Raw genomic sequence first — 9,874 nt, forward strand, 5'->3', positions numbered from 1 at the left:
ATGTGTGTGTTCCATTGTGCAGCGCTGTGCTAAGTCACTTCAGTCATGTCTGACTCTTTGTGACCCTACAGATGATAACCGACCAGTCTTCTCTGTCCATGAGATTCTCCAGGCATGAATACTGGAGGGGGTTGCCATGCCCTCCTCCAGGGGATCTTCCCAACCCAAGGATCAAACCCAGATTTCTTTTGTCTCCTGAACTGGCAGATGGGTTCTTTACCACTAGCGCCACCTGGGAAGCCCGTATATTCCATAAGTACACATCAAAACTTCAGTAATGGTGGAGGGGTATCCTTTTCTTTAATGAGCCTCTCAGGCAATATTGGGCTTCCCTGGTGGCTCAGAGGTTAAAGCATCTGCCTGCAATGCAGGAGACCAGGATTCGATTCCTGTGTCAGGAAGATCCCCTGGAGAAGAAACTTGCAACCCACTCCACTGTTCTTGCCTTGAGAATTCCATGGATGAAGGAGACTGGTAGTCTACAGTCCACAGGGTCACAAAGAGTCAGACACAACTAAGTGACTTCACTTTCACTTTGACTTCCCTGGTGGCTGAGACGGTAAAGCATCTGCCTACGATGCAGGAGACCCAGGTTCGATTCCTGGGAGGGGAAGATCCCTTGGAGAAGGAAATGGCAACCCACCCCAGTACTCTCGCCTGGAAAATCCCATGGACAGAGGAGCCTGGTGGGCTACAGTCCATGGGGTCGCAAAGAGTCGGACACGAGTGAGCAACTTCCCTCCCTTCCCAGGCAATATACTCACCCACTGATCAGATGTTAGTTTAGTAAAATAATAGGGATCACTAAAATGTGGTTTAAAGAGCCCTAAACTTGGAATCAAAACTCAAGATCCAAGATTTACCATTTTCTAATTGTGTAACTATGGATAAACCACATATATTCATTCCACTTTTTACCTCATTTGTAAAACAGGGGCAATGACACAACTGAATAATAATAAAACACAAATGTGACAAGACATCTGTTTCTATGATTGATGTGCTTATAGCAGACCAATATACACACAGAATAATTGGAAAAGTCAGATAGAATATATGTAAATATAATCTGTGGGAAAATATTGGAAAATTGCTTAGGCAGCCAGAATTTGAGGGAGAAGAATCCCAGGAAAAAATGACAATCATTAAAACAAGCTCAATTTATATATGCTTCATTTTTAGAGCATTTGTAAATTTGTGATATTAGTAAGAGATTGTGAAACCAAGTGGAAGTAACTGCTAAAAACAGATGGGCCAACAGAACCTTTGAAAATATCATAAGGCTGGAAGACAAAAGCTAGAGAACAGGTCAATGAGGCATCAAGGGTTTTTAGGGACTAACAGAATGGAAAATAAACAGGCACAAGAAGCAAGCCTGATACTCTGTACTCCCGGTAAGACATGTGCCAATTCCTTATTAAACAGTGTTAGAGGTTAAAAATCTACTAAAAGCAACTGAAAAGGAGAAGAGTGTTTTTGGCAATCTCACTGGGTAAACAAAATTGGAATTCAGACTGCCAGGAAAAGAGATCCCAGAAAACACAGTCTTTGAATGGGGAAACTTGGCAAGCTTCATTCCAGGAACTGGAGGTGAAAAGTAGACCAAGATTTAAAAAGATTGCAAAATAGTGTTGGGTTACATCAGTTCCTAATTGAATTGAGGTGAACTCCCTCAATTCAGCTTCAGGATAGGGTGAATCCTCACTGCAGGGAAAATGTCATCTAAAAATCTACCTTATTTGATATTGACATGCTACTATACATAATAATGAACAGCATCCCCAAATAATGAACAGCATCCCCAAATCAAGAAACAGCAGAGTTGTAAGTGAACTGGATGCTAGAGTTTTTAGACACAGATCTTAAATTGATTTAAATTAACCACTTCAAAGCAAATACAGCAAAATGAAAGCTAGAGATCAGAGACCTGTGTCCAATATTCCATCAAGAAAGTCCAGGCCTACCAAGAGACAGGATAATAAGACTAAAACCAAGGGAGAAAGGACAAGGCAAACAGGCACAGGTGATGCCAATCTTATGGTTAACAGATAAGAACAATAAATAACTATTAATATTTTTAACAAAATTGAGAAAAAGATGAAAAATAGATAAAATAAAAATTTCAGCACAGCAATTGCATAAAAAAGAATATTTGATATTTCACATGATATTATGTTCTCTAGAATGAGGTCATACTTTCCTTTGTTGCTGTTCAGTTGCTCAGTCATGTCAGACTCTTTGTGACCCCATAACCACAGCACACTAGACTCTCCAGTCCTTCACTATCTCCTTCCTCTACCAGTCATAAAAAGTGGGGTTTACTTACCGCCAAGAAGTATATACAATTGAAACCATTTTTGTGAAGTTAAGTCTTTGTCTGTCTCTGGTTCCTGCTATTGCTGGAACATAGCCCTTAAGATCATTTGACTGAGACCAGGGAATTCCCACTGCTGAATTTTCCAAATTTGCTGGCATATTGAGTGCAGCACTTTAACAGCATCATCTTTTAGAATTTGAAATAGCTTAACTGAAATTCCATCACTCCACTAGCTTTGTTCATAATGATGCTTCTTAAGACCCACCCCTTTGCATTCCAGGATGTCTGGCTCTAGGTGAGTAATCACATCATCATGGTTATCTGGGTCACAAATGGTCTTTTTTGTACAGTTCTGTGCATTCTTGCCACCTCTTCTTCATATCTTCTGCTTCGGTTAGGTCCATTCCACTTCTGTCCTTTATTCTCTGTTGGATGATCCATTGATGATCCATTGGATGATACATTGGATCACTGAAAAAGCAAGAGAGTTCCAAAAAACATCTACATCTGTTTTATTGACTATGCCAAGGCCTTTGACTATGAGGATCACAACAAACTGTGGAAAATTCTTAAAGGGATGGGAATACCATACCACCTGAGCTGCCTCATGAGAAATCTGTTGCAGGTGAGGAAGCAACAGTTAGAACTGGACAGGGAACAACAGACTGGTTCCAGATTGGGTAAGGACTATGTCAAGGCTGTATATTGTCATCCTGCTTATTTAAATTATATACAGAGTACATCATGAAAAATGCTGGGCAGGATAAAGCACAAGCTGGAATCCAAGATTGCCAGGAGAAATATCAGTAACCTCAGATATGCAGATGACACCACCTTTATGGCAGAAAGTGAAGAAGAATTAAAGAGCCTCTTGATGAATGTAAAAGAACAGAGTGAAAAAATTGGCTTAAAACTCAACATTCAGAAAACTAAGATCATTGCATCTGGTCCCATCACTTTATGGCCAATAGGTGGGGAAACAATGGAAAAAGTGACTTTATTTTCTTGGGCTCCAAAATCACTGAAGATTGTGACTGCAGTCATGAAATTAAAAGATGCTTGCTCCTTGGAAGAAAAGTTATGACCAACCTAGACAGCATATTAAAAAGCAGAGACATTACTTTGCCAACAAAGGTCCATCTAGTCAAGGCTATGGTTTTTCCAGTGGTCATGTATAGATGTGAGAGTTGGACTATAAAGAAAACTGAGTGCCGGAGAATTGATGCTTTTGAACCGTGATGTTGGAGAAGACTCCTGAGAGTCCCTTGGACTGCAAGGAGATCCAGTCAGTCCATCCTAAAGGAAATCAGTCTTAAATAATCATTGGAAAGGACTGATTCTGAAGCAGAAACTCCAATACTTTGGCCACCTGATGCGAAGAACTGACTCATTTGAAAAGACCCTAATGCTGGGAAGGATTGAAAGCAGGAGTAGAAGGGGATGACAGAGGATGAGATGGCTGGATGGCATCACCAACTCTATGGACATAAGTTAGAGCAGGCTCCTGGAGTTGGTAATAGACGGGGAAGCCTGGCGTGCTGCAATCCATGGAGTTGCAAAGAGTCAGACACGACTGAGTGACTGAACTGAACTGAACTGAACTGAACAGGGCATTCCCAAGGGCTCAGTGCCTGGGGTGGGGTGGGGTGGTCACACTCTAACCTTAGTCTACTCAACTGTATGGGATTGAGAAGCATTTTGCTTTACTTTTCAGATGTTTCCAATTTAGTTTTTTCATATCTCATCTCACACAGCTTCAGAATTCAGCCAATGTGTTGAAGGAAAACATGGCTATATGTTAGAGGCTCTTAAGGTCTCCATTTTTATCTTTCCAGCTTTATAAAACTACAAAGAATTCTGCTTGTTTGCCATTGCCCAGTTCTCTTCCCACAACAGATCCTGGACTCTAAGACTGTTGCCCACACCAAGAATTTGCAAATTCCCCAGGAACAAAAGCAGTTACACATCCTAAACTCGAATTTCCTCACTTCTCTCTCTGGAATCTTGGCTCTTCTGGTTCCTGTTGTTTCATCAGCTCTTTGATGCCTTTAAACAAATAATGTTTCATTTTATGTAGGCTTTGGGCTAATCTCAACAGAAGCAATTGTCTTCCTTCAGCTACTCCTTCCTGCTTAAAAAGATTAACAGTGTCAAATATTGGCAAGAAAGCCAAGCAACTGTGAGTTGTATGCATTGCAACTGAGTTTAAACTGGTACAACCATTTTGGAAAACTGGCATTAATAAGCATATGTAATGACATAGCAATTCTACTAGCCTAATAAATGTATTCATATGTTCACCAAGGAACATGCACAAAAGCCTCAAAGTGGAAACAACCCAAATATCCATCCACAGCTGAACAGACATAGAAATTATATTAAATTCATTCAAAAGAACAAAACTGCAAGTGCATACAACATGATGAATCTCATAATGTTTATTGAGCAAAAAAATCTAGATAAAATAATACTTGAAGTAGAAAAAGCATTGCAAACAGCAAAGCACCACACATTTAAGGGATTATTATTGCTGAAAATACACTAAAATAGGATGTTGCTATGCTCTGGGAATTTTATTCCATATAAATTTGACTTGTAAAATTATTTCCAAGTTTGATGAAAATTCATGCATGGAGATAAAATATATTGAAAGAGGAAAACAAAAATATATCGGTTTTAAAATAAACTTAGAATCAAGACAGTGCTACAAGAGTACAAACTGCTTTCACTCCTCTAAACTATGAAAAGCTGCCAGTGTGTTTGACATTCCACAGTTTTTATCTCTACTGCTCAAATGCATAGCTTTGGCTTGATATATGTTTCTCAGTTTTGTCACTTATGTCTGAAAGTGTCACATTCTAATTTGGACTGCTAGATCTTAAATCTGATATTTGTGGAGGTTCAGGAATGTCGCGGGTATATCACATGGCTTGTCTCAATGTTTTGACAATGACGAGTACCTTTTCCAGTGACCAGATGCTCCTGATCTCATTCTGTAGTTAGAACACTGCCATTTTCCAAGGGGAATATTTTGAGAAAGATCTGAGACATAAAGACCTTGACTGAAGTTGAACAATGCCAGTGTTTACCAAGAGAAAAATCTTACTCTAAAGGACTACCTACAGTTGAATAAGCCTCATAAATAAAACAAATTATATATAAGGCTGTTTTGTCTCAAAAATATAAATTCTTGAGTTTTGAATGTCAGCATGCTTGATAAAAGAAACTTGTCTAAACCTCAGTTGGGGGACTATTACACATAAGAAGTTAAATGTTTTTGCAGCCACATCTTGAACTTACTGCTTGACACATCTGGAATATCACTTCTTAGTGCAAACCAGGCTGCTGATGTTTTTAAGGGAAAAAAAAAAAGTCTTCATATGGTGACATTTTAAAATCTAGGACTAAAAAAAAAATAAAAAAACACTCTTTATTTTGACGCAATTTCAAACTGACAGAAAATTTGCAAGAATAGTACAAGGAATTTCTATACACCCATATTTACCAATTATTTATAAAAAGGTTAACTGCCTCATTTTGCTGTGTTCTCTCTCACTTCCTCTACTCTCTCTTTTTCCAGATATATTTAAAATATTTTTTATTGTCAAAAAACTGCCGCTGGCAGGTAAGTGGGAGGTGTATTGCTCTACAGCTGGGAGATGAGGAATGTGTCTGATAGATGAGGCAGAAAATAACTGAATAACCACCAGAGTTAAAAAAGAAAAAAAAAACCCATAAAGTTAAATAAGTAAAAACATTGGGAAAATAAACTTTTGTTTTTTTGTGGAGGTCTACCTTTCAAATAACATCTGCCTTGTGAGTAATTCCTTCTTAATCACAAATGAGACAAAAGTGTCCCTCTGAGTGGGCAGGGATAAAAAGTCACACCAGGACTTGAGAGAAAGAAAAGAACAGAATGACTTCCTGAGTCTATGTTTCAGAACAGAATGAAGAAATGTCATAATGAACATTATGTGTGAAGCCAGAATATCACTGGAGCAGTTGATCAGCAAGTGTAAGTTGGGTGCTTAGCCATCCAAGTCGCAATTCCTGCTGCCACTCAGACATAAGCAAAGATGCTTAGAAGTCCAGGAAGCCTGAAGTCAAATTTCAGCATCAACAAAGAGAGAACCATTGACTCAAGCAGTTGTTTAAAAAATGATGCATGAGTTAATACAGTTTCAGAAATCAGAGCCTCTGAGAACTTACGAAAATCCATCAACCCACAAAGTAGCACATGTTAAAATAAGCATCCTATCTCTTGCTGTCGTGGCTTAACTTCACTTGTTCTTGGTTCTGTCTTTCTTTGCTTCTTAATTTGGTGGAGGATATCATTATATATATTATACATATATATTATATATATATATATTATATATTCTGTATACTGCTATGCAGTAGTATGCAATTGCCCACAGGTGAGAAGGAAAAAGAAAATTGAAGGCCAAAGGAGAAGAGGGTAGGAGAGGATGAGATGGTTAGACAGCATCACCGATTCAATGGACATGAATTTGAGGAAACTCTCGGAGATAGCGGAGGACAGAAAAGCCTGGTGTGCTATGTCCATGGGATTTCAAAGAGTCAGATGCAACTTAACACGTGAGCGACAATGAGAAGAAAAAACTGAGAGACTAGCAACTGCAGAATAGCTACAGCTGCGGAAAAGCCTCAGGTGTTAGGAACCAGGAAAGCCATGCCTAGAACTTCTGGGGAGCTGGACACCTAGCTTCCGTGCAGGATGTTGCCTATCAAGACAGATCATGAGAATGATGCCAGAGGACATGAGGGTAGAGGTCTAACCTTCAACTCCTCAACATCGGTTCCGTCACTGGACACCTGCTAGGTGTCAGGCCCCTCATTTCATCTTCACAACAAACCTACTTGCCAGAATAAATTAATTTCCATTTTATAAACTAGGAAATTAAAGTTACATCCATCATGACTTGCCAATCCCAGGTCTGGTGGGCTCTCCGCTGAGCTCTGTTTCTTTGTTTGCCATTATAAATGTTTGTTGTAAATTTATTTGGGCATCAGTCAGTTCAGTCGCTCAGTCATGTCCAACTCTTTGCAACCCCATGTACTGCAGTACACCAAGATTCCCTGTCCATCACCAACTCCTGGAGCTTTCTCAAACTCATGCCCATCGAGTCAATGATGCCATCCAACCATCTCATCCTCTGTCATCCCCTTCTCCTCCCACCTTCAGTCTTTCCCAGCATCAGGGTCTTTTCCAGTGAGTCAGTTCTATTTTTGCATGGGGGGAATTGAATAAGTTTCAATCCATTGACTGGCATGTGGCTAGATGGTCTCGTGTAACTTAACTCTGTTGACTAACACATATAATTTCTATGCTGCTAAGGGAAGCATTATTAAAACAATAGCTGGCCTTTACATACAGTTCCTTGTCTGACTAAGAGCTGAATGAGTATTAATACATTTAATCATCATAGCAACCTTAAAAGGCAGGTATTATTATCATCATTTCCATCTTGTAGATAAGAAAAATCAAGACAGAAATTGTCTAAGCTTACTCAGTATATTGGTTTTTGAGGGCTGCTGTAACAAGTGAAACCGTTAGTCACTTGATGTGTCCGACTCTGCGACCCCACAGACTATAGCCCACCAGGCTTCTCTGTCCATGAGATTTTCTAGGCAAGAATACTGGAATCGGTTGCCATGCCCTCCTACTGGGAATCTTCCCGACCCAGGTATCGAACCCACATCTCATTATGTTTCCTGCATTGACAGGCAGGTTCTTTACCACTGCGCCATCTGCGAAGCTGTAGCAAAACACCACACTTAAACAACAGAATGGCTTAAACATCAGAAATTCAGTTTTGGAGCCTGGAAGTCTGAGATCAAAGTATCAGGAGGAGCGATTCCTTCTGAGCACTGTGAAGGAGGATTCCATTGTGGCTCAGTTGGTAAGAATCTGCCTGCAATGCAGATGACCTGAGTTTGATCCCTGGGTTGGGAAGATCCCCTAGAGAAGGGAAAGGGTACCCTCTCCAGTATTCTTGCCTGGAAAATTCCATGAACTGTATGGGTTGCAAAGAGTCGGACACAGCTGAGAGACTTTCACTTTCAGTATGAGGGAAGGATCTGGTCCGGGCTTTTTGGGGGGGCTTGTACATTGCCCTCTTTTCCCTATTTCTTCACATTGTTTTTCTTTTAATTGTGTTTATATACAAATTTTCTTTTCTTTAAGTACACTGCTGCTGCTGCTAAGTCACTTCAGTCGTGTCCAACTCTGTGTGACCCCATAGATGGCAGCCCACCAGACTCCCCCATCCCTGGGATTCTCCAGGCAAGAACACTGGTCATGTTCAATTAGGGGCAGCAATGGACAGAATGCCCCTCCAAAATTCATATGTTGAAGCATCAACTCCATTGTGAATGCATTGTGAGATATGAATTTAAGGTGTTAATTAATGGTAAGTGAAATCATAAGAGCAGACCTTAATTCACTAGTACCTGCAACTTTGTAAGAAGAGAGATATCTTTCTTTAGCCATGTTTGTGAAACAAGAAAAGACCATGTGAAGATACAACAGAAAGGCAGCTGTCTGCAAACCAGAAAGGGCCCTCACCAGAACCTGACCATGCTGACACCTGATCTTGAACTTTTAGCCCCTAGAAATGTGAGAAAATAAATGGCTGTTGTTTAGCCCAGTGTGTGGTGTTTTGTTATGGCTGTCCAGCTGCTTATGCTGGGAGTCCATTCTACTTCAGTATGACCTGCTTTTAACTAGTCACCTCTATAAAAACCTTATTTCTAATAAGATCACATTCTGAGATAATGGGGGTTCAACATATTTGTAATTAAGGGGTACAATTAAAGCCTTGCACTCAACTTATAAATTTCTGTCAAGACTCAAACCTATGTGGACTCACTTGAGAATCCTCATTATCACCCGCTCTGCTATACAGCCCACTGAGTCAAACAGGATCTTAATGTAACAACTATTTATTAAGCATCTGTTGTATACCTCCCTCTCCTCTGTCCCTAGGGTTCTTTTGTCTTTCCTGAAGAGGTTTTTCTTTGTTTATCTTCTCTGTTGGTGATAAAATGAGGCCTTTTATTCCCTATCACTGAGGACATTTTTCTTCTTGTTTTCAATTAAGCAGTGGTTCAGTGAAAATTTACTATTCAGCCATCACAAGAGATGCTTAAGTCATGATCCTTTCACTTTCAAATAAATCTTTAGCAGATCCTTTCTAGTCTCCTGCTTTACACTGGATATTTACATTCCCCTGAAATTCATATATCGAAGTTCTACTTCACAGTGGAGCTGATATTTGGAGGTGGGACCTTTGGAAAGTTGCTAGTTTTGGATGAGGTCATGAGGGTGGAGCCCCTGTAATGGGATTGGTGTCCTTATAAGTAGACAAAGAGCTCAGAGCTCTCTCTCCAGCATGTGAGGACAAGGCCAGAAGACAGCCACCTATAGACAAAGAATCAGGCTCTCACCAGACACCTGATCTTGCAACCCCTTGCTCTTGGTCTTCCCTGTCTCTAGAACTGTGAGATATAAATGTCTGTAGTTCATAGACACCC

The 9,874-nt window shown here is 40.0% G+C and overlaps 1 non-coding gene across 1 annotated transcript; it reads left to right on the forward strand.

Annotated features, from left to right (window-relative positions):
* The first annotated feature begins 541 nt into the window (after positions 1–541).
* TRNAR-ACG (transfer RNA arginine (anticodon ACG)) lies at positions 542–613 on the forward strand. Its single transcript has one exon. It is a non-coding gene; the product is annotated as a tRNA-Arg (tRNA).
* Positions 614–9,874: the final 9,261 nt, after the last annotated feature.

This window comes from Ovis canadensis, chromosome 2, assembly GCF_042477335.2.
Source record: "Ovis canadensis isolate MfBH-ARS-UI-01 breed Bighorn chromosome 2, ARS-UI_OviCan_v2, whole genome shotgun sequence".
NCBI classification, from domain to species: Eukaryota; Metazoa; Chordata; class Mammalia; order Artiodactyla; family Bovidae; genus Ovis; species Ovis canadensis.